The sequence below is a fragment of the Bos javanicus genome, chromosome 24 (genome assembly GCF_032452875.1).
Source record: "Bos javanicus breed banteng chromosome 24, ARS-OSU_banteng_1.0, whole genome shotgun sequence".
Classification (NCBI taxonomy): Eukaryota; Metazoa; Chordata; class Mammalia; order Artiodactyla; family Bovidae; genus Bos; species Bos javanicus.
Window position 1 is genome coordinate 44,821,533 of NC_083891.1, and position 22,994 is coordinate 44,844,526.

The 22,994-nt window shown below is 40.5% G+C and overlaps 1 long non-coding RNA gene across 2 annotated transcripts in view; it reads right to left on the minus strand.

The window, feature by feature from the left end:
* Positions 1-2,036: 2,036 nt before the first annotated feature.
* Positions 2,037-22,994, minus strand: part of LOC133237391 (uncharacterized) — a 32,809-nt gene continuing 11,851 nt past the window's right edge. Inside the window, exons 2-5 of one of the 2 annotated variants that reach the window (XR_009733173.1) lie at positions 15,001-15,082; positions 12,013-12,107; positions 4,449-4,529; positions 2,037-2,278 (exon numbers count right to left, since the gene is read on the minus strand). This is a non-coding gene — a long non-coding RNA (uncharacterized LOC133237391). The remainder of the gene's footprint in view (positions 2,279-4,448; positions 4,530-12,012; positions 12,108-15,000; positions 15,083-22,994) is intronic. The other variant, XR_009733172.1, reaches the window with a different exon arrangement.

The following is a 22,994-nucleotide window of genomic DNA, read 5'->3' on the forward strand; positions in this document are numbered from 1 at the left end:
ATATTTAGAGCTCTGCACTCAAATGGCTATATCTTTCCTTTTCTCTTTTGCCTTTCACATCTTTTTTTTTTTTCCTCAGCTACTTGTAAAGCCTCCTCGGATAACCATTTTGCCTTTTTGCATTTCTTTTTCTTGGAGATGGTCTTGATCACTGCCTCTTGTACAATATCACAAACTTCTGTCCATAGTTCTTCAGGCACTCTGTCTATCAGATCTAATCCCTTGAATCCATTTGTCATGTCTACTGTATAATCATAAGGGATTTGATTTAGGTCATACCTGAATGGTCTAGTGGTTTTCCATTCTTTCTTCAATTTAAGTCTGAATTTGGCAATAAGACTTCATGATCCAAGCCACGGTCAGCTCCAAGTCTTGTTTTTGCTGACTGTATAGAGCTTCTCCATCTTTGGCTGTAAAGAATATAATCAACCTGAATTCGGTGTTGACCATCTGGTGATGTCCATGCGTAGAGTCTTCTCTTGTGTTGTTGGAAGAGGGTGTTTACTATGACCAGTGTGTTCATTTGGCACAACTCTATTAGGCTTTGCCCTGCTTCATTCTGTACTCCAAGTTCAAACTTGCATGTTACTCCAGGTATGCTTGATTTCCTACGTTTTGCATTCCAGTCCCCTATAATGAAAAGGATGTCTTTTTTGGTTGTTAGTTCTAGAAGGTTTTGTAGGTATTCATAGAACCATTCAACTTCAGCTTCTTCAGCATTACTGGTCAGGGGATAGACTTGGACTATTGTGATATTGGATGGTATGCCTTGGAAATGAACAGAGATCATTGTGTCATTTTTGAGATTGCATCCAAGTACTGCATTTCAGACTCTTTTGTTGACTATGATGGCTACTCCATTTCTTCTAAGGGATTCTTGCCCACAGTGGTAGATATAATGGTCATCTGAGTTACATTCACCCATTCCAGTCCATTTTAGTTCACTGATTCCTAAACTGTCAATGTTCACTCTTGCCATCTTCTATTTGACCACTTCCAACTTGCCTTGATTCATGGACCTAACATTCCAGGTTCCTATGCAATATTGCTCTTTACAGCATTGGACTTTAGTTCCATCACCAATCACATCAACAGCTAGGTGTTTTTTTGCTTTGGCTCCATCCCTTCATTCTTTCTGGAGTCATTTCTCAACTCATCTCCAGCAGCATTGGGCATCTACCGACCCGGGGAGTTCATCTTTCAGTGTCCTATCTTTTTGCCTTTTCATACTGTTCATGTGGTTCTCAAGGCAAGAATAATACAGTGGTCTGCCATTCTCTTCTCCAGTGGACCATGTTTTGTCAGAACTCTCCACCATGACCCGTCCATTTTTGGTGGCCCTACATGGCATGGCTCATAGTTTCATTGAGTTAGACAAGGCTGTGGTCCATGTGATCAGATTGGTTAGTTTTCTGTGATTGTGGTTTCAGTCTGTCTGCCCTCTGATGGAGAAGGATAAGAGGCTTATGAAGCTTCTTGATGGGAGAGACTGACTGAGGGGAAATCTGGGTCTTGTTCTGATGGATGGGGCCATGCTCAGTAAATCTTTAATCCAATTTTCTGTGGATGGGCAGGGCTGTGTTCCCTCCCTGTTATTTGCTGCTGCTGCTAAGTCGATTCAGTCATGTCTGACTCTGTGAAACCCCATAGACGACATCCCACCAGGCTCCTCCATCCCTGGGATTCTCCAGGCAAGAACACTGGAATGGGGTGCCATTTCCTTCTCCCTGTTATTTACCTGGGGCCAAACTATGGTGGAGGCAGTGAAGATAATGGTGACCTCCTTCAAAAGGCCCCATGCAGGCACTGCTACACTCAGTGCCCCCAAACCCTGCAACAGCCCACTGCTGACCCATCCCTTCTCTGGAGACTTCTGGACACTCACAGGCAAGTCTGGGTCAGTCTCTTGTGGGGTCACTGGTTTTTAGTTTACTCATTTACAAAATGAGTTTTACTCATTTATGAAATTTGCAGTTCTGATGAAGTCATTATTATAAATTAATGAGATGGTACATGTGAAAGCAATTAGAAAATGCTAAATGTTTTAACAAAATACAGTGTTTAAGGAAGTCATTGATAACACTAAAAAGTGATGAGAAAAGTTCCTGATTCCATTGACATTTAGGTTACAGTAAGGTAGATAAGACTGAGACTGCTCAACCAATGGCTTCAGGGAGGTGAACTGTTCCAAATCAGGAAATGGATTCCCTGCTTTTCCCACAGCAGGTAAGACAGGAAGAGTTCAGCAGAGACAATCCAGGTGGGCAGGATGCAGAAGCTGAAAAAGGAATCACAGACGCATCAAGTCATTTCTAGAACTGACAAGCAAAGCAGGCAGCTAGCATTTTGCAGAACATATAATGTCTAGTCAGTGCTCTAGAAGCACATGTTTACCTTGATGTTTGGGCATTTAAAGATGAAAAGGTTAAAACTTAATAATAAGGGCCTTGGTATGGAAAACAAAAGAAAGCCTGGTGAAGAAACCCTGTGATGAATCAGCTTATATAAGAGATGGCATGCTACAGGTTGTTACTGAGCAATATTATTGAATGCTTTGGTGAAAGTTACCAGCATGTCCTTTATGAGTATGAACTACGACGTAATAGAAGAATCCTGCTGGACAATATTTACATCTGGTTATTTATAAGCTTAATATAGTTTGTAATGAAATATATTCCTCTCATAAGCAGTTAACTTTTGACACTTCTTTTTGCTTAAAAAAAAAAAAACATAATTTCTTTGAGTTTTTTAATTCACAGAATAATCCTGCCTAACAGTCTAAGGCAAGTTGTCAATGTTCTAACAGACACAAGCAATGACCAGCATCCTGAGACATGTTGCCTGAATAGAGGTTTATTCGGGTCTTGTCAGTATTCACATTGTACACACAGGTCCCTTCCTTCCTCCTGATCCACACCCTTACCTGGTCAACTCAGGACTAGACAAATTTTTACTTGTCTCTCTTCCTATCTGTCCTCAGTGGGAGCACAAATACACAGGAGAAGTTCCCAGAGCCAGAAGAATCAAGCACAAGTGGAAACAGAGCACGTGGAGGTGCATGAGATCATCCACGCCTAAATAGTTCATGCTTTATGCCAAGACAGTTGGGAATACGATTTTATAGAGAGCAGGAAAGGGTGCTAAAATGAGAAGCATTAGTCTGAATAAAAGGATCTTAAAAGTCAAACTTGCTTCCATATCGTCTAATCATTCTGTTTGGAGTCCAGCTATTTCTTATCCCGTATTTGCTGCATTTTTAGAAAGATTCCAGACATAAAGTAGAACTGAGCAAGGTCTGGAAATTTGAATGGGAAACTGGATTCCTCCGTGAATTGTATGGAAGGTAAAATGGGTAATCAATGCTCCTAAGAACAGGGCCTTAAGATTCCTGAAACCATAAATCATGTTGAGAAGTTACTGCCTAAGGTCATGATCTGAATCAGTTGAAAAAAGTTCGGAATACAAAGCATTTGATGATATATATGTCCAGAAAATGTCTAAACATGATGCTGAGGGTCACTGTAAGTGAATTTTCAAGCTAACTACACTTATTTCTTCAAGCAGGAGAGGATACAGGTTCTCAGTGGGCTTGCCTGTGTGCTCAGTGGCTCAGTCATGTCTAACTCTTTGTGACCTCATAGACTGTAGCCTACCAGACCCCTCTGTCCATGGAATTTTCCAGGCAAGAATATTGGAGTGCTGTTTCCTATTCTAGGGGTCCTTCCGACCCAAGGATAGAACCCGCGTCTCTTGTCTCTCCTGCATTGGCAGGAGGATTGTTTACCATTGTGCCACCTGGGAAGCCCCAGTGGCTTGCCTAAAAAGTTGAAAATACTGTGCAAAACTACATAAAAGCATGGCAGCTCTGACTTGGGTCACTTTTTACCTGTGTTGGAAAAGTGAAAAAAGAAGTCAAAGTGTTATTTGCTCAGTTGTGTCCGACTCTTTGCAACCCCATGGACTAGCCCACTGGGCTCCTCTGTCCATGAAGTCTCCAGGCAAGAATATTGGAGTGGATTGTCATTCCCTTCTCCAGGGATCTTCCTGATGCAGGGATCAAACCCAGGTCTGCTGCATTGCAGGCAGATTCTTTACCATCTGAGCTACTGGGAAGCTTACACCAGTGCTGGAACACCCTCTAAAAAACATCAAGCCCCTGCTATAGTGCCCATATCTGCAGAAAAGGTTTTCCGAGTATAAAGGTGATGGAATTTACAGTCCAAATCACAGTATAGCTGATAAGATATTTTATAAATGTTCTCTTTCTTCTTGTAAACTAGACTTCAAAATGTGATATGCTATAATACAAAATTTGCTCCACAGAAGCATGGTCTTCAAGATCTTTCTGGTGCTGACTCAGATTCTATTCTTGAGTTTAACTGGCTGGATCTAGAGCTGGTTTGCTCCATAACCACAGACTGAGTTAAAATTCCAGTCTCACGACTCACGGGGCTCATGCATCGGGCAGTTCATATAAGCTTCCTCAGCTCTGTTTGCTCCACAGATGCTGTGAGGACAATGTCAATGTACTGTAACAATTGAGAAGAATAATGAGCTAATGCATGTGGGCACCCAATACGAAGACGCATTCTCAGTACACGGTTCATCCCCCCTGGATGGGTTGTGGTTACTTCCTCCTACTCTCTGGGGCTTCTTACCTTGGCCCTGTCCTTAAGCTGATTTTGCTAGAGGCCCAAAGAGGGCAGCACCAGACTGTCTGACTCTGCGGGGTTCCATCACTGTCTGGTCTGGCCTATGACTCTCTTGATGTGGTGAATTAGGTGAGTGTCAGGAGCTCCGTGTTGCCCAGCAAGGTTCCCAGGGGATATTATGGTCTATGAGGGAAGATTCAGTTAGCCTCAGCTGGCCTTGCATTGTGATAATTGCACAAAGAACATCCTTTTCTCCACTTCTTACTGCTCCACAAAGACAGCCTATTACTTCAATCAGCCACTCGATATATTCTATGTTGACAATGTGGGATGAAATGACTTTCGAACATGTTGACATTTCTTTTTTACTACACACCTTCCACTGCTGAATGAGATCACTATCCTTGTTAATTCTTACGTGCATTTGGGTCAACCTCAAGCGTAGGTGCACCACCCCTGGATATCGGTTGCCCCCTAAGCTGGTGAGCACAATGGCCCTCAACCACCAGTGAACTTACCACGACCACAAAGAAGGTGAACCAAGCCTCTGGGGGCTAATACTTTCCTTCAAACAGAAACAAACAGACAGACCAGTGCTGACAAATAATCACTGTACTCAGACTGTGCCAAACATCAGGGCAGCAGACTGGCCTCAGGTACTTTCTCCCTCATCACTGCTTGTAAAGAAGTAGTGAGGCATGCTTATTAATAAGTAGGCAATCCCTATTTTCTAGAACAGAACAGATCTATGAGTTAACAATGGTTTGGAGTTTGGGAACTCCCCAGTGAAACCTAGGGACCTTAGCCACTGGTCCCCAAGTCTCACCTTCCACTCTGGACTGCAGACTATCCAACTTTCTGCTTTCCTGCATGACTGCAACCCTGCTCTCCTTCTGGTGACTTTGGAGCTTGTTCTCAGGTTTTGTACCAGAGAAGATATTATTTGAGCTCTGTGTATGGGGAGCAGATTGAGACAGTGCTCAAGTACAAATCAAGACATGAGCATCTGTCGTTCCCCACTTAAGTTCTGCTGTTTTATGTCATAGCCTGGTTTGAGATCATATTTTCTGTGGAGGCTGCCTCTATATGCTGTTGTGCTGCTTTGTCATTTGTATAATCAAGAGTGAGCCTGACTAGGGTGTTACTGCTGTCCCACACCTACTGAGCACAGCTAGCCCAATAAGCAGGCAGTTATTTGAATAGCTTGGTAGAGAGTTCATCCATCTTGATGTTGTCCAGGACTTGTGGCTTCATATTATTGCTCAACAGTTTTATTTTATAATCATATGGTTCATGACAGTATCATCTTTGTCAAGATTTATATCCTTCACCTCTTGCAAATTTCTTTTAAAGTAACACATAATTGGCAAAAAAAAAAAAAAAAAGTTACTTCACTTTGAAGTTTTAAATTCATTTCTTAAATTTCTCCAGGGAAAAATGAATAACAGTGATTTTGGGCATGAAATTTATATTTATTTGCATTTACCAGCTTGCACAGCCAATAGCATGTGGGCTCTGGAGCTGGACATTTGGTTTAGAATTTTTGCTGAACCACACACTAGCTTTGTGTCTATGAGCAAGTGGCTGATTTCTCAGTGCCTCAGTTTCCTCATCTGTATAATGGAAATCATGTGTAGTGTTTACCTCTTACAGTTCTGTGTAGATTAATTTCAACCCCAAACAAAAAAGGGTTAGAACAGTAGCAAGCTGACAAGAAACACTCAGTACATGGCAGCTTTTAATGATATATTTGAGATGTACTTATGTTTGATGCATAGAACTTATACACAGGAGTCCTTACATTTTGGTAAGTGACTTCCTTTTGAATATTTATCAAATTGTGAACTAAGTGTTTATAGAGTTTGGTTGACTATGAGAAATAGTCTTCTTTTAATGAAGTATTCCAACCAGGGTATCATTTTAGTGGTGAAAAAGGAGCTTTTTTTTTTTTTTTAATGAGGCAGTCAGTGCCTTGAATAAGGTGTCACATCTAATGATAGAATAACCCTAAAAATGAAAAAAATGGGCTTTTAGCATAAAACCACTGCTCTAAATTTATTAAAACTCATTAGATACTTTAATTCTTATGTCAAATAGTGTATAAATGGTGTTTTTGTGGCCTCAGAGTCTGGGATCAAGTTCAATGAAGACAGAGATTATGCTTGTTTCGTGGACTGCTTTGTATGGGCTGGACAGTACTGGACCTGCAGGAGTCACCCTATGAATGTTTGTTGACTTGATAGACACCCACTGACGGCTTGAGGCTTTGACTTATGAAGAAATTAACCATAGGTGGTTGTTGTCTTTTTAAACATTTCTCTTATCCCAATGTCCTGGGAAAAAATTTTTTTGAAAGAGATGGCATTAATACAAAATGCTGTGCATTGTGTGATTTAAAGTCAATAATTCACCCTACTTATTTAACTTCTATGCAGAGTACATCATGAGAAACGCTGGGCTGGAAGAAGCACAAGCTGGAATCAAGACGCCAGGAGAAATATCAATAACCTCAGATATGCAGATGACACCACCCTTATGGCAGAAAGTGAAGAGGAACTAAAAAGCCTCTTGATGAAAGTGAAAGAGGAGAGTGAAAAAGTTGGCTTAAAGCTCAACATTCAGAAAACGAAGATCATGGCATCTGGTCCCATCACTTCATGGGAAATAGATGGGGAAACGGTGGAAACAGTGTCAGACTTTATTTTTGGGGGCTCCAAAATCACTGCAGATGGCGATTGCAGCCATGAAATTAAAAGACACTTACTTCTTGGAAGGAAAGTTATGACCAACCTAGATAGCATATTAAAAAGCAGAGACATTACTTTGCCAACAAAGGTTCGTCTAGTCAAGGCTATGGTTTTTCCAATGGTCATGTATGGATGTGAGAGTTGGACTGTGAAGAAAGCTGAGCACCAAAGAATTGATGCTTTTGAACTGTGGTGTTGGAGAAGACTCTTGAGAGTCCTTTGGACTGCAAGGAGATCCAACCAGTCCATTCTGAAGGAGATCAGTCCTGGGTGTTCATTGGAAGGACTGATGCTGAAACTCCAATACTCTGGCCACCTCACATGAAGAGTTGACTCATTGGAAAAGACCCTGGTGCTGGAAGAGAGTGGGGGCAGGAGCAGAAGGGGACGACAGAGGATGAGATGGCTGGATCGCATCACCAACTCAATGGACATGAGTTTGAGTGAACGCCAGGAGTTGGTGATGGACAGGGAGGCCTGCTGTGCTGTGATTCACGGGGTCGCAAAGAATCAGACACAACTGAGTGACTGAACTGAACTAAATTGAGATTATTTGTTGATGATAAACTTCCCATACAAAGTATTATATTTTAAAAAATTGACCAATTTTAATCCATTATGATATGCAATTTTTGTGGAAATTATTTGGTGACCAAATTCATTCTGGCTTTGAAACCTGTGACTGCTATGTGCCACCTTCCTCATCTGACTCCTTCATTGATGTGAAAGCCGACGTCGACACACCTGGTTCTCGCCCAGCTGTCTCCCTCCCTTTGCTGCTTTATTCCTCCTCTAAGTTTGCTCCCACTGGTGTCCTCTCCAGAGCTCTTTGACAAAGCTTAATCACAGAGCCACAGTTACATTAGTTTTTACGGTGTCCTTAGAATGATAATACAGTTTGTATGTGTCTCTCTTAATGGATTTATGACAAGTTTCACTGAGGCTGGTTGAATACAGGGCATGGTGAAGTTGTATAAATACCTTAGACCATTTCTTCCCTATCCAGCATAGCCTGAGTCCCTGGGACAACCCAGGGCACCCCTACTCCCTTTCTCCTCAGTTGCTTCTCCATGCTGAGCTGCCCTGAGAGTGAAGGACAACCATGATTCCTTGCCAAGGAAAGCCTCTGTCATGGGGTCTAGCAATTGGGCTGGACCAATGGATAAATAAATGGATAAACACCATTTACCCATTTTTCTCCCAACAAAGCCCTTAGGCTGTTAGGAAAACCATACTCCAGAAGTACAACCCAATCTCTTTGCTCTTAGCAGAGGGAATGGTTTTATCTTGGAACCTTACCAACAACAAAAACATAACCTAAAAAGGATGAAGTACCTCAGGAGAGCTACAAATAAAATGCTGCCTCAGGTTAAATGAGAGAGAGAGAGAGTATTTCTGGCTGGGATGATGAAGGAAGACTTTAAAAATGATGTGGTAGCTGAAGGTGCTTCTTGAAGAAGGAACTTGGAAAAGGCAAAAATGAAAGATTTAAAGGACATTTTTGAGTCATGACTCTGTCACTCTGCTACAGAATATTGTTGACTAGATCTCAGGTCTATCATTGGTTTATGTTTAAAGCGCTAGTGTAACACCAGATTCCTAGGGCCTCTCCCACAGCTTCACGAATCAGTGGCTCTATGAATGGGTAGGATTTAGAAAGGCAGAGATGGTGAGCATTAGAGACAGAGGCAAGCTTGGGTCCAAGGTATGTTTGGGAAATGGTGAGTAACCTATGGAGTGAGGTAAGACTTGAAAGGGAGAGAATAGTCTCAAGCATGGGAATGAAATTAAAGAACTTTATTTTGAGGACTGAAATGGGTTAGTCCCCTTGGTTTTTGGGGGGCAGGGATTAAATATTTTTATATGGACACAGAAGGAACTTATTACCTTATGAGACTTTTCAAAGTCCTGCTAAATAGATCTTGTAAGTCAAAAGCAACTAGGAAACATTTGGTAAGCTAGGAATTCAGCTTTGCAAGTGACCTTGTAGTACTTTTTAATTCCCTGGAAACAATTATATTAATTTATATTTTTCATTGTCGTTGGTAACACTGACTGTTGTAAACCCTAACATTAACTTTCATTGAGTTCCATCCTATTTTCTTGTGGGTTTGGGTTAATGTGGCATGATTGTGTTATCTTAGCCTGAGGAAGAAGCAGACTGTGCTTTAAAGTACATGAGTTGTGAAGGAGTCTCAAAAGAATCAGCCAATTATGAAATAATAAAAAGCACCACTGTGGATAAGAGGAGATAATAATGTGTAGCATCCAGGTTGTCTCTCACAGGACTAATGATCTACTTAGGGAAATCAGATGGACATAGACATTCAAAATGTTAAATGAAGTTCTACAGGACTTTATGAAGTTCTTCAGCAGTGGGAGAAAGAACTCTGGTCAAAGGCAGAGTTACTAAAGTTAACAAAAATATAGGACATATAATTGAATTTGAATTTCAGACAAACAATTTTTAGCACAAGTATATTCCAAATATTGAACAAAATATACTTATATTAAACACTATTGTTTAACTAAAATTTAGTTTAAGTGGGTGTACTGTATTTTGTGATAGCTTTATAAAAACAAAGGACACCTTACCCTATAGCTTGATGGATATAAAAACTTATAGAAAGAATGGAATCTTTAGAAGGAAGAGGAGGTGTATAGTTTAAAAAGTAGGCCACTTTTGCAAAGGATGATGACTAAAACAGGTGGTCTGGAACGAAGAGTTTATGTAGAAGACAAAGGTGGATTGGCAGGAATTCACCACTCTCATAACATGGAAATTTAAAACTGGTCCAATGAACTCTGGGTTGAAGATATAAAAGTTAGATATGATCTTTCTGTTTCATAACTGAAAGTTCATGGATAATGAATGCAGGAAGAAACCTTAACAGTCATCTCCCTCTTCATTTACAGATGAAAAAAACACAGCCCAAACTCACAGATCTGGGATCAGAACCCTAATGTTCTAATTCTCAGGTTAATATACTTTCCATTTCACCATGAACAGAATATTTTTCTTATTTCTCAAATAAAGTAGTAGTTTCAAACCAACAGTGGTCCCAAACCAACGTATTGGGACACGAAAGTGAAAGCTAAGTACTGAAATTCTTTCCTAAGTTCCATCGTGACTCTCTCAAGTCACCTCAAGCAACTTTGGAAACCTTCCTTGGGTGTTCAGATTTCTCTGGGCTCCACTTCTTTCATTAGCCCTCAGTGGGGCAAATTGCTACTGACATCCTAAAAAGTTTAGAGAGGTAGTTTCCCTTTAGGGTTCTGGTGGTTGTTATTTTCCACAGACAATTAAATTCTCCACACAGAGATCTGTGCCAGAAAATAATCTTCCATGTGTATCAATGTCGTAAGCAGTGATTGACTTGGCTTGAGCATGTAGATAAATCTTAATTTCACTCAAAAAATTAGTCCCTAAGTCACTTTCTTCCCTCCTTAAACTTTGTCCCTGAGGGACCCCCACTCTCAGCTGGCACTAGAAATTTGGCTCAGGTGATCTTCTGAGTGTGGCCTCCTCTTTTTCCTAAGCCAATCAACATGTTCAGCCATCATCAAAATAATTTATTGAAAAGAGCCCAGTAATTCATAAAGTTAATTCAGCATTCTCCTTTTAGGTGGGATAAGCTTTTTATTAGGAACAAGTGACATTAATGCACCAAAATAATGAAGTATCTAAGTGGAAATGTCATCTGAGAAGATGCCAAAGATATGGAAGTCTCATTTTATCTGAATGTTCATAGAGATTTGGTGGTAACTGGGGCTTTTCTGGCAATTCTGATTTATGTCTTCTGGATTAATATCTACCTTGATTACATATTCGGTTGACCATAGAAATTAATAAATTCACTTATTTACCATTTTTGGTTTTTTCCATTGACAAAGCGCTGTTGTGGCCTCATTAAAAGTTATTATTGGGTAGGGAGGTACTTAGAAATGGTCTATTTTCTTCCTTTTATTTTATGTATTAGGAAAACTGAGAATCAGAAAGAGAAGTGACTTTTCCCAGAGTCACCACTTTTAAGCCAAGTGGCAACAAAATTCTAGCTCTTCTGTCTTCCAATCCTGACTCATCCATAGATTGCCTCAACCCAGTGGAAATGATTTTGTAAAATATAATTGTTGGAATTGTACCACCAATACAAAACAGCTGCTAAAGATTACAGCTGGTATTTGAAACATTTACTATTAAATAAACATTTAGTTGGTACTATTAAACTGCCAAACGCTCTTTCCTAATTTAGATGAATAAAGGCAAGGGGAACAACGGATTAATGTCACAATGCTTCTGAAATGGAAAAGCAAAAGCCACCTATTGCTGTTATTAAGATACCAACGCAAGTCACAGCCTGTCAGGTAGTGAACTATCTGTCAGCAAGGTGTTAAACAACTAGATTGCCCTTTAGCAGGGATGATGCATAAGAAATTATGAAATAGGTGGGAGATGAAACTTGATAATATTTTTAGTGTTTAATCCATCTCTAAGAGTCTATAATCAAGCTTAGGAAATCCTAAAGGAAACTCCATGTCTGGTCATTTAAATCTAGAAGCAATGACAATATCAACAATAATGAGGCACTCTATAAGATGCTTAATAATAGTACCTGCTCAGATATGGAAGACCAACACCAGTTTCAGTTTTTCCTTTTTCCTTTTGTTATCATTCAGTTGGGAGTTAAATGTTAAGAGTAGAGCTCACCTGAGAAAATATAAAGGAAAAAAAGAGACCAAGGCAAAACTTCACAGCTGGGAGTAGAAAGGATCAGCAAAATATCCTGATATTTAACACTGATAAATATAGTGATTGGTTTGTTTGATAAAACTGATAGGTTTGCTGTGAGTCCAGCTGTTTGGAACCGGAAGGTTGGAGAAGAGACCAATGCCTTTGAGTGGTGGCAGCTTGAAAGATTTAGAACCTGACTTACAACATGAAACATGAATGGAGGACCACAAATAATTGTCAGTTATGCTTAATTTTTCTTTCAAGGCTTGAAAACTAAATGTATAGCCCTGTTTGATATCACCCTGGCTCTGTGGTCCCTCAGGAAATTGCAGTGTGGTGAAGATGAAGAAGGGTACTAAGATGCCCCAAACTGACCTTCCCCTACTCCCATTTTTCAGAAGAGGAAAACTGAACCCAAGAGTAGTTCAACAACCTGACTCAGGACACACAGCTGATACCCGACAGAGCTTAGTCTCCTGGTTTTACTTTGATTGGGTTAGTGTTTGTCATATTTCAAATCAGTTTCTGAGTTTCACTTTAAAGGATATTATGCAGTAAACCCGGAGAAGGCGATGGCAACCCACTCCAGTACTCTTGCCTGGAAAATCCCATGGACGGAGGAGCCTGGTAGGCTGCAGTCCATGGGGTTGCTAAGAGTCAGGCACGACTGAGCGACTTCACTTTCACTTTTCACTTTCATCCATTGGAGAAGGAAATGGCAACCCACTCCAGTGTTCTTGCCTGGAGAATTCCAGGGACGAGGGAGCCTGGTGGGCTGCCATCTCTGGGGTCACACAGAGTCAGACACGACTGAAGCGACTTAGCAGCAGCAGCAGCAGCATGAAGTAAACCATTACCTCATATGAGTGTGTGTTAGCAGGTCAATTCTTGCATTTGAATATGCTTCCTCCCACCCCAAGCAGCCCCTGCACTGGGCTCACCATTTCTATTTTTAAAGCACAGGGTAGAGCAGATACGTGCACCTAGGGAATGAGTTTTCTCCCTGGCAGCCAGCACGTCACAGCAGATCTCTCCCCCCATGTCAGCATCTCTATTAAGAGTGACACTCACCCTTCCTTCCCCCTAGCTATGACAGAGTGCTGGCCATTTTTCTTTTTTGCCAGTGGATTTCCAGGTGACTGGCAGGTGGTTGTAAGGATAATTCCTCCTGGACAATTTCCTGCAAATCTTATTCTTCGCTCCACCATTTTCCTAACTACTATCTTGAGAGTAATTGTTCTAGGAAGACCACTCTAGGGAGGTTACACATATTCTCTAATTTGCACATTTCTTTCAGAACTGGGAAGAAATGGAATGCTGTTATAAGTGGAGAGATTCTGCCAGAATCACCATTTTTTTAAAAGTCAGAATTTGAATGTCAGTCATAAATTGCCATTCCTCTTCATTTTTTCCACCTCTAATAATAGTAACACGTACTTCCCTTCTTAGCATAAACACATGTACATGTTATTAACTGAAAATTAAGGCAAGAAGGGGCCCTAACAAAAAACAAAAAAATTGAGTCCCAGGTTATCCTACTTCTGTTAAAGTAGTCCCAGGGTATACTATACTTCTGTTCAAAATTACAGAAGGTGAGGTATACATGTTTAAAACATCTGAGATAAAGAACAACCTAATGGATGGATCATGAATATGAACAGTGAATGGAAATGGAAATACAAAAAACTTTTATATAGAAAGATGCACAACCTTACATAATAAGAGAAATAGAAATTAAAATTATACTGTGATCCCGTTTTTTGCTTATCAGATTGGCAAAAGTCCAAAAGGTCAGAAATATATGCTGTTGGCAAGGCTATAGGGAAACAAACCCTTTTCATACACTATTGGTGGGAATTTATGTCAGTATGACCCCTGTGGAGGGCAGTTCCATGGTATCTGTCAAAATTACAAATGCAAATATGCTTTGACCCAGCAATACCACTTCTGGGAATTTATCCCACAGATACACTCGCACGGGTGCAAAATGATATACCTACAAGGTTATTAATTGAAGCCTTGTTTGTAGTAGCAAAAGATTGGAAAAAAGCCACTAGACTATCAATAAGGATGCTTAAATAAATAATTGTATATTCATACAATGACTTAAACGAGAAGGGAGCTCTTTATATACTGATATGAAAAGATCCCCAAGATATATATTAAGTCAAAAAAAGGAAGCAGAAAATAGTCATAATATACTACATTTAATGACTCAATAAATGGGAGTGGAGGAACAATGATAGCTGACACAACAACAAGGGCAACTCTGGAAGATTCCTGAGACTGATGGCTTTGCTTGCCTGCAGCAGTGCCTCCGTGATAACTGGGCAGGTGGAGAAGAAGGAGGAGCCTCTTCACTCCACACAGTTTGACTTCTTAGGCTTATGAATGGATCATGTTCCAAGGAAAATAGGACTAAAGACCTAAGTTCTTGAATAAGTTGTTTTCCTAAGGTGACAGGCAGGAAGGAATAAAACTCCGGTTCAGGAAGTCACGCTGCAAGCTGTTCTTTGTGATGGGTGACAACATTGAAGAGCATTCTGCTGTGTTCTCTTACGGCTGGGCCATGGGGTTAGCAACCTTGATGAGCCTCTGTAAATAATGCTGACAGCATACTTCTGAAAGGGGTCACACTATTTGAACGCTATTTGTTCAGGGGAGAAAAACATAAGTTTTATCAGTTTTCTGAACCATTAATTCTCAGTCTATGCGACAAGTAATGAGGGGCTAATTTCTTCTTCACATACCTGTTCAAATAAATAAAAATGTAAAACTATAGCATATAAGAGTCTCTGACTAATAACTTTCTATTACCTACCTATAAAATTAGTAAGAAGAAACAAAATAGACAAGTTATCTCACCAACCTGGTGAAGTGGTGGCAGTGAGCAGACTGCCAGAGAGGCTGGACCAGTGTCCACACTGGTTGTCTCCCTCTGCCGCCCCTCCCTGAAAAAGAATGGATTTGTCCACTTGAAGTAAAAAATCACAGCTAATGCTGAGTGTTCCTATGTGCTAGACACTCTCAGGATTATTTTGCAAATATTAATGCATTTGATGGTCACAACCACATGTGATGAGTAATATTATTTCCATTTTACAGATGGAGAAATTGGGCACAGAAAACTTGCTCAAGTTTCCTTAGCTAGTGAGGAAGCAGAGCTGGGATTTGAATTCAGGCAGTCTAACTCTAGAGCCCACGTGATCCTTTTGCTCCATCATCACCAACTCGCATTCAACCTTCCCCTTACCAATGAAACACCGGATTTTCACCCTATAGAAAATTTCCAGAGAGTAGGTACTGATTGTTTAATTGCTGTTCTGTCACTAAATCATGTTTGACTCTTTGTGAGCTCATAGACTACAGCATGCTAGATTTCTCTGTCCTTCACTGTCTCCCGGAATTTGCTCAAACTCATGTCCATTGAGTAGAAGATGCCATCCAACCATCTCATCTTCTGTTGCCCCTTTGTCTTCTTGCCCTCACTCTTTCTCATCATCAGGGTCTTTTCCAAACAGCTGGCTCTTCACATCAGGTGGCCAAAGTATTGAAACTTCAGTTTCAGCATCAGTCCTTCCAATGAATATTCAGAGTTGAATCCTTTAGGATTAACTGATTTGATCTCTTTCCTGTTCAAGGAACTCTCAAGAGTCTTCTCCAGCACCACAGTTTGAAAACATCAATTCTTCAGCCCTTAGCCTTCTTTATGGTCTAACTTTCAAGTCTATACATGACTATTGGAAAAACCATGGCTTTGACTATACAGACCTTTGTTGGCAAAGTGATGTCCCTGCTTTTTAATATGCTGTCTAGGTTTGTCATAGCTTTTCTTCCAAGGAGAAAGTGTCTTAATTTCATAGCTGCAGTCACCGTCCACAGTGATTTTGAACTTCAAGGAAATAAAATTTGCACTGTTGCCATTTTTCCTCATCTATTTGCCATGAAGTGATAGGACTGAATACCATAATCTTAGTTTTCTGAATGTTGAGTTTTAAGCCAGCTTTTTCGCTCTCCTCTTTCAACTTCATTAAGAGGCTCTTTAATTCCTCTTTGCTTTCTGCCATTACAATGGTGGTATTATCTGCATATCTGAAGTTGTTGATATTTCTCTTGGCAATCTTGATTCCAGCTTGTGATTCATCCAGCCTGGGCATTTTGCATGATGTACTCTGCATATAAGTTAAATAAGCAGGGTGACAATATATGGCCTTGATGTACTCCTTCCGCAATTTTGAACCAGTCTTTTGCTCCATGGCTGGTTCTGTTTCTTCTTGACCTACATACAGGTTTTTTAGGAGGCAGGTAATGTGGTCCGGTCTAGCCTGGATTTTTGCCTTTACACCCTCCCCTTCCCAAGGAGTATTTCCATTTGTATATTTACTCACAGATGGAAATCCCCAGAACTACATTTTTACAATCTTTATTAGGAAAATAGGAAAGGAGGGCTCAGGGTGACAAATTTCTTCTTTGACTTTGCGGACAGTTACTTTGGAAACCCTCCCTCCTCAGTTGCTTTCACACCCAACTCCTGATTTTCTTTCTATATTGTGGATCTGGTCTCCCATCTGGTCTGATTTTCTGGTTCATTCTCTCAGCTAATAAATGTGGATTCCACAAGGCTCAGCCATAACCCACTTCTTAAGCATGTCAATTCTTCCTTGAAGATCTCATGGACAACCATAGCACTTGTTAATTCATGAAGACTCACAAATCTTGCAAATTAAGCCTAAACATGTATTTTGAGCTCCATATCTGTGTTGTAACTGCATTCCTGACATTATTGCTTGGACTTCTCAACAACTTCTCAAACTTAAATATTATCATTAGTCTCTACCTTTTCTAACCAAAACTATTTTTAATTTTATCTTGATGAAAAATTCTATCATTCAGTCAAGTAACACAAATTAGGAGCATCCTTGATCCTTCTTTCTCCTTCTACCCCATTCTTTCACCAATTCCTGTCATTTTTGCTTCTCATTTGTCTCTCCAATGTACCCACAAAATGCTTAGTAGAAACTACCATTCTCTCTTACTCAGGCCACTGAAACAGCCCCTAGCTGGCTTTACTAAGTCCATGATTGGTCCTTTAAATATTTTTACATTCCATTCAGAGAGATCTGCTAGAGACCAGTACTAACATACTGTTATACTGCTTAAAACCTGGTTAGTAGCATTCCATTGCTTCAATATCCTTAATAAGAGTGGCCAGGCCTACCTGAGCTGGCCCATGGCTACTTTTGCAGAACATTGCCTTTCACAAGCCTCTTTGCATTTTGGGCTTTAGTCACAAGCTTTTCTTCTAAAACTCCTCGGTGTATTTACATACAGGCTTTTCCTCATCTGGAATGCTCTTCCTCCTATTCCTTTGAAAGTTTCCAATTCACTTTTCAATGATTAGTTTAGAATATAAGTTCCACAGAGAAGTCCTCCTTGCTTGCTACTCAGATTGAATTTGTTTCTGCTCTGAAATATATGTTCACCTTATTACTCTTTCTCTTCATAGCATTCAGAAATCCACAATCATATCCTGTTGGTATTATTTATGTGTGTTTCTTGCTGCTGCTGCTGCTGCTAAGTCACTTCAGATAGACAGCAGCCCACCAGGCTCCTCTGTCCCTGGGATTCTCCAGGCAAGAATATTGGCCATCTCCTTCTCCAATGCATGAAAGTGAAAAGTAAAAGTGAAGTTGCTCAGTCGTGTCTGACTCCTAGCAACCCCATGGACTACAGCCTACCAGGCTCCTCCATCCATGGGATTTTCCAGGCAAGAGTACTGGACTGGGTTGCCATTGCCTTCTCCATGTGCTTCTTGAGGGATGATATAAGGAATGTTTTATTTTATCCCTAGTGCTTAGTGTAGAAAGACATGCAAATTGAATGCATGCAGTATGATAAAGGACAAGGAAGCCTGGGTGCTGCAGTCCGTGGGGTTGCAAAGAGGCAGACAGGACTGAATGACTGAACAATGAACAAAATGCATGAAAAACTAAAGGATATCTACCTTCATCTGTAATTCTTCACTTTTGATCATCCTAGTTCATTTATTCATTCAATTTGTCCTCCATAGGGAGTTCCACCATAAAAACAAGTCACTGCCAACTTTTTGTGATGTCACTGAAGTCTTTGCTTATTTGACTTGCCAGTTCCCTTGTGGGTACAAAAACCAGTACTTCTCCACATGGTAGAGGAGACCAGTTGGCCTACACCACTTGTGCTGAGTGATGCCGAGGAAACTTCTTAGTGACATGGATTTGGAGTCAGATTCAGCCATGGCAAAAATGGAGATGCCGTGAAAGCAAAATGAGAAGAAAGGTAAAAAAGAGAGAAACAAAAATCTAGTAAGACTTAAGAGGCAGCAGAAGAAGAGGAAGTAATGATTTCCCCCAGAGCTAAAAAAGTTAAAAAGAAAGCAGGGCCTTCTGAAGTTGATGTGAATTCTCCTACATCCAAAAAGAAAAAAGAAAGAGGAGCCATCTCAAGATGACCTTACTTCTCCTAAACCAAAAGTTCAAAAAAAGCAAAGGAGCCCTGTGAAAAGACAGTTAATTCTCCTAAAAGCAAAAGAAGTTATTAAAAAAAATGAGGAGCCTTCTGAGGAAGAATTGGTTCACCTAAGTCTAAAAAGATAAAGAGAGAAAAAGAAAGAAATGGAGAAATTGAAGAGAAAAGCCCCAACCTGAAGAATGAATTTCCTGATTCTGGACCTGATTCTAACTCCAAGGAAGTGGCCAGTGAAGAAAATAACAGTGAGTTAGAGCAGGAAAGGACTGTGGAGCAAAAAGAAGGAGATTTCTCTAATTTTTCTGTATCTGTAGAAATGATTAAACTTCTCAAAGCCCGTGGGGTGACCTTCCTGTTTCCTATACAAGCATAGGCATTTCACCATGTCTACAGTGGGAAGGATTTGATCTTACTGGTGAGGACAGGAACTAGGAAGACACATTCTTCTTTAATATCCCTTTGGTTGAGAAACTTCAGGGAGAACTGCAAGACTTCCTCTTTACTTACTCCTCTTCCTTCCCAGGCACTGTGGCTGTTCCACCTTGATCAGTTGGTGTGCCAGACCCAGCCCTTCCATTTAGTTTCCACAGAGCCACATGTTATATCATGACACCACATTTCTATCCATGAGTTTGGAGACTTGGGAAAGATCTGAAGAGCTTTTGCAGGCCATCTGGCTGGCTCCCTTTCCCCTTTCTCTTTGCCTTGTTCACCCATCTCTCTCCTCACTCCCCCACTGCCTTGCCTCACACACCAGTCTTCCCAGTTCTCTTCATCAATACACTCAGAGTCTTGCCACCTGGCCCTGACAGTTTATTGATGCTCTCTTTTGAGAAAGAAAATAAAAAGCAAAACCAACACAGGGTGCTCTCTGAAAGTTATTCTGTGAATGTTTTTTTCCACCTTGTTAAGAATAAACATTTTGTTGTTGTTGTTTTTGTTATTTGAAGACTATGCTGCAGGTTAATTTAAACAAATAAGTAGGGATTTCATAAATAAAAGGAACATAATTCTTGGGCTTTCCTGGTGGCTCAGCGGTAAAGAATTCACCCGGCAATGTAGCAGATGTGGGGTTCGATCCCTGGGTTGGGAAGATCCCCTGTAGAAGGAAGTGGCAACCCACTCTAGTATTCTTGCCTGGGAAATCTCATGGACAGAGGAGCCTGGGGGGCTACAGTCCGTGGGGTCACAAAGAGTTGGGCATGACTTAGTGATTAAACAACAACAATAACAAAGAATAATTCTCAGGTGTACAAGGACTCAGAAAATATACCACTCAAGTATTATTTTCTTTTTAAGGAATGACTAGAGCCCATGGAAAGATTAATTAAAATTAGGAGCTTATAGATGAAAGGCAGCAGAGCAAATTGAATTCCTGGGTGCAGCATCTTGTTGCATAGCTTTCAAATCCTGGTTTTGTTGAAAACTAGCCATGAGACTATGGGAAAGTTATTATCTCTGTGCCTCTGTTTATTCAACTATAAAATGGGGATAATATCAACACACATCCCACAGGGCTGTTATGAGGATTACAAGATTCATTATTCTAATGTAATTAGAATTCTGGGTACCTAGAAATTGCTATGTAGTTATTGCTCATTGTAATAAAGAATGTGAAAATTAAGGCATGAAAGATTGAGAAATAATCATTGAAATCATTCACTTAATCATAGAACTAAAACTAAGTAGCTTTTGTTAACACAGATGCTTAAAAATAATATAAATGTCAAAGAATTTGAAAGATGATCTATGTATTATAAAAAGAATAGTGATTTCTTAGCAAGTTATATAAAAATCCCAGTTTATATTTTAAAGGAAGAAGAAGAGTGTCAAGGCAGGGGGATACAACCATGCTAAATCTCTTCCCTTGTATACTAAGGACTCCAGAGATTGCAGTACATTCTTGACTTGAATAGCTACAGAAAACTAAAATGTAGAAAAATTATATTTTCAAAAAACTAGAGGATATTCATTGATAGATTTCAAGGAAGGGCATAATCCTCTCAAGTCTCTGAAGCACAAAAAAATCAAACAACATATATTTCACATAGTAAAATACAGAGAATGAAAGAAAGAGCAAAGAAGTATAGCAAAGGAAAAAAAAAGAAGAAGAAGTATAGCAAAGAGAAAATGTGAACTAAAGTGCTATTTGAGTTTTCTGGTTCTGGGTTCCCTGGGGTGAGAAGGGTCTGGGGGAAGTCCAGGAGCTCAGGACAACAGCCTGACAGAGGGAGGACCTGGTGGAGACCTGGAACACCCTTTGGCTGTTGGGCTTTGTTGGGTTTTGCTCCCCACACCAGCTTCCCAGGGGAGCTCTTCCACTGTCTTCTCAGCCTCTCCAGATGCCATTGACCAACTTCTCATCCAGATGCCATTGACCAGCTCTCTCATCTCCTCTCCTCCTCATCCTCTCTGCACATAGTCTGTGGGGCTTCAGGGCCTTGTATTTCTCTCTTGACTGCTGACTCTTTCTTTTTTTCTTGCTTTCAAAGCTCTTGAAATGTGAAGAAGTGATTGGGCTGCCCAGTCATCACTCTGTAGAGAGTCATCACTCTGTTTAGGGTGGCCTACTGAGGCAAGCAAATTTGGAAAACTCAGCAGTGGCCACAGGACTGGAAAAGGTCAGTTTTCATTCCAATCCCAAAGAAAGGCAATCCCAAAGAAAGGCAATCCCAAAGAATGCTCAAACTACCACACAATTGCACTCATCTCACACACTAGTAAAGTAATGCTCAAAATTCTCCAAGCCAGGCTTCAGCAATACGTGAACTGTGAACTTCTAGATGTTCAAGCTGGTTTTAGAAAAGGCAAAGGAACCAGAGACCAAATGGCCAACATCCGCTGGATCATTGAAAAAGCAAGAGAGTTCCAGAAAAACATCTATTTCTGTTTCTTGACTATGCCAAAGCCTTTGAACATGTGGATCACAATAAACTGTGGAAAATTCTGAAAGGGATGGGAATACCAGACCACCTGACCTGCCTCTTGAGAAACCTATATACAGGTTAGGAAGCAACAGTTAGAACTGGCCATGGAACAACAGACTGGTTCCAAATAGGAAAAGGAGTACGTCAAGGCTATATATTGTCACCCTGCTTATTTAACTTCTATGCAGAGTACATCATGGGAAATGCTGGGCTGGAAGAAGCACAAGCTGGAATCAAGATTGCCGGGAGAAATATCAATAACCTCAGATATACAGATGACACCACCCTTATGGCAGAAAGTGAAGAGGAACTAAAAAGCCTCTTGATGAAAGTGAAAGAGGAGAGTGAAAAGTTAGCTTAAAGCTCAACATTCAGAACGAAGATCACGGCATCTGGTCCCATCACTTCATGGGAAATAGATGGGGAAACAGTGGAAACAGTATCAGACTTTATTTTTTGGGGCTCCAAAATCACTGCAGATGGTGACTGCAGCCATGAAATTAAAAGACGCTCACTCCTTGGAAGGAAAGTTATGACCAACCTAGATAGCATATTAAAAAGCAGAGATATTACTTTGCCAACAAAGGTCCATCTAGTCAAGGCTATGGTTTTTCCAGTGGTCATGTATGGATGTGAGAGTTGGACTGTGAAGAAAGCTGAGCACCAAAGAATTGATGCTTTTGAACTGTGGTGTTGGAGAAGACTCTTGAGAGTCCCTTGAACAGCAAGGAGATCCAACCAGTCCATCCTAAAGGAGATCAGTCCTGGGTGTTCATTGAAAGGACTGATGCTAAAGCTAAAACTCCAATACTTTGGCCACCTGATGCGAAGAGTTGACTCATTGGGACAGACCCTAATGCTGGGAGGGATTGGGGGCAGGAGGAGAAGGGATGACAGAGGATGAGATGGCTGGATGGCATCACCAACTCGATGGACACGAGTTTGAGTGAACTCCAGGAATTGTTGATGGACAGGGAGGCCTGGTGTGCTGCAATTCATGGGGTCGCAAAGAGTCAGACACGACTGAGCGACTGAACTGACTGACTGAGGTCTTGAGTCCACCCACTTCATTTCTCTCTTTGAATCCAATGCCTGGTCCAATTCAATGATATTACCTATTATCTATTCCTAGTCGTGTGTCTAGTCCTGTTCCTGGTCCTATTACCTCTGCTCAGCAGATGTACGAAGCCTTAGGAAGGAGTAATGGATAGAGTGGGCGTTGTGGCTTCTCACTGGAATATAGTGTCATTCAAAGTGCCATTACATGATCTTTCCAGTTACCCTGAAGAAAGATCAAACAAGACAGAGAATGAAAGTAAATTATCTTAATTCCTTTTATAAAAGACTATCCATTTGTAAAATTTCAAGTATGTGTTCTTCATAAGCAAAATAGCTCTCAGAAAGTTAAAAAAAAAAAAAAAGCAAAAAACTG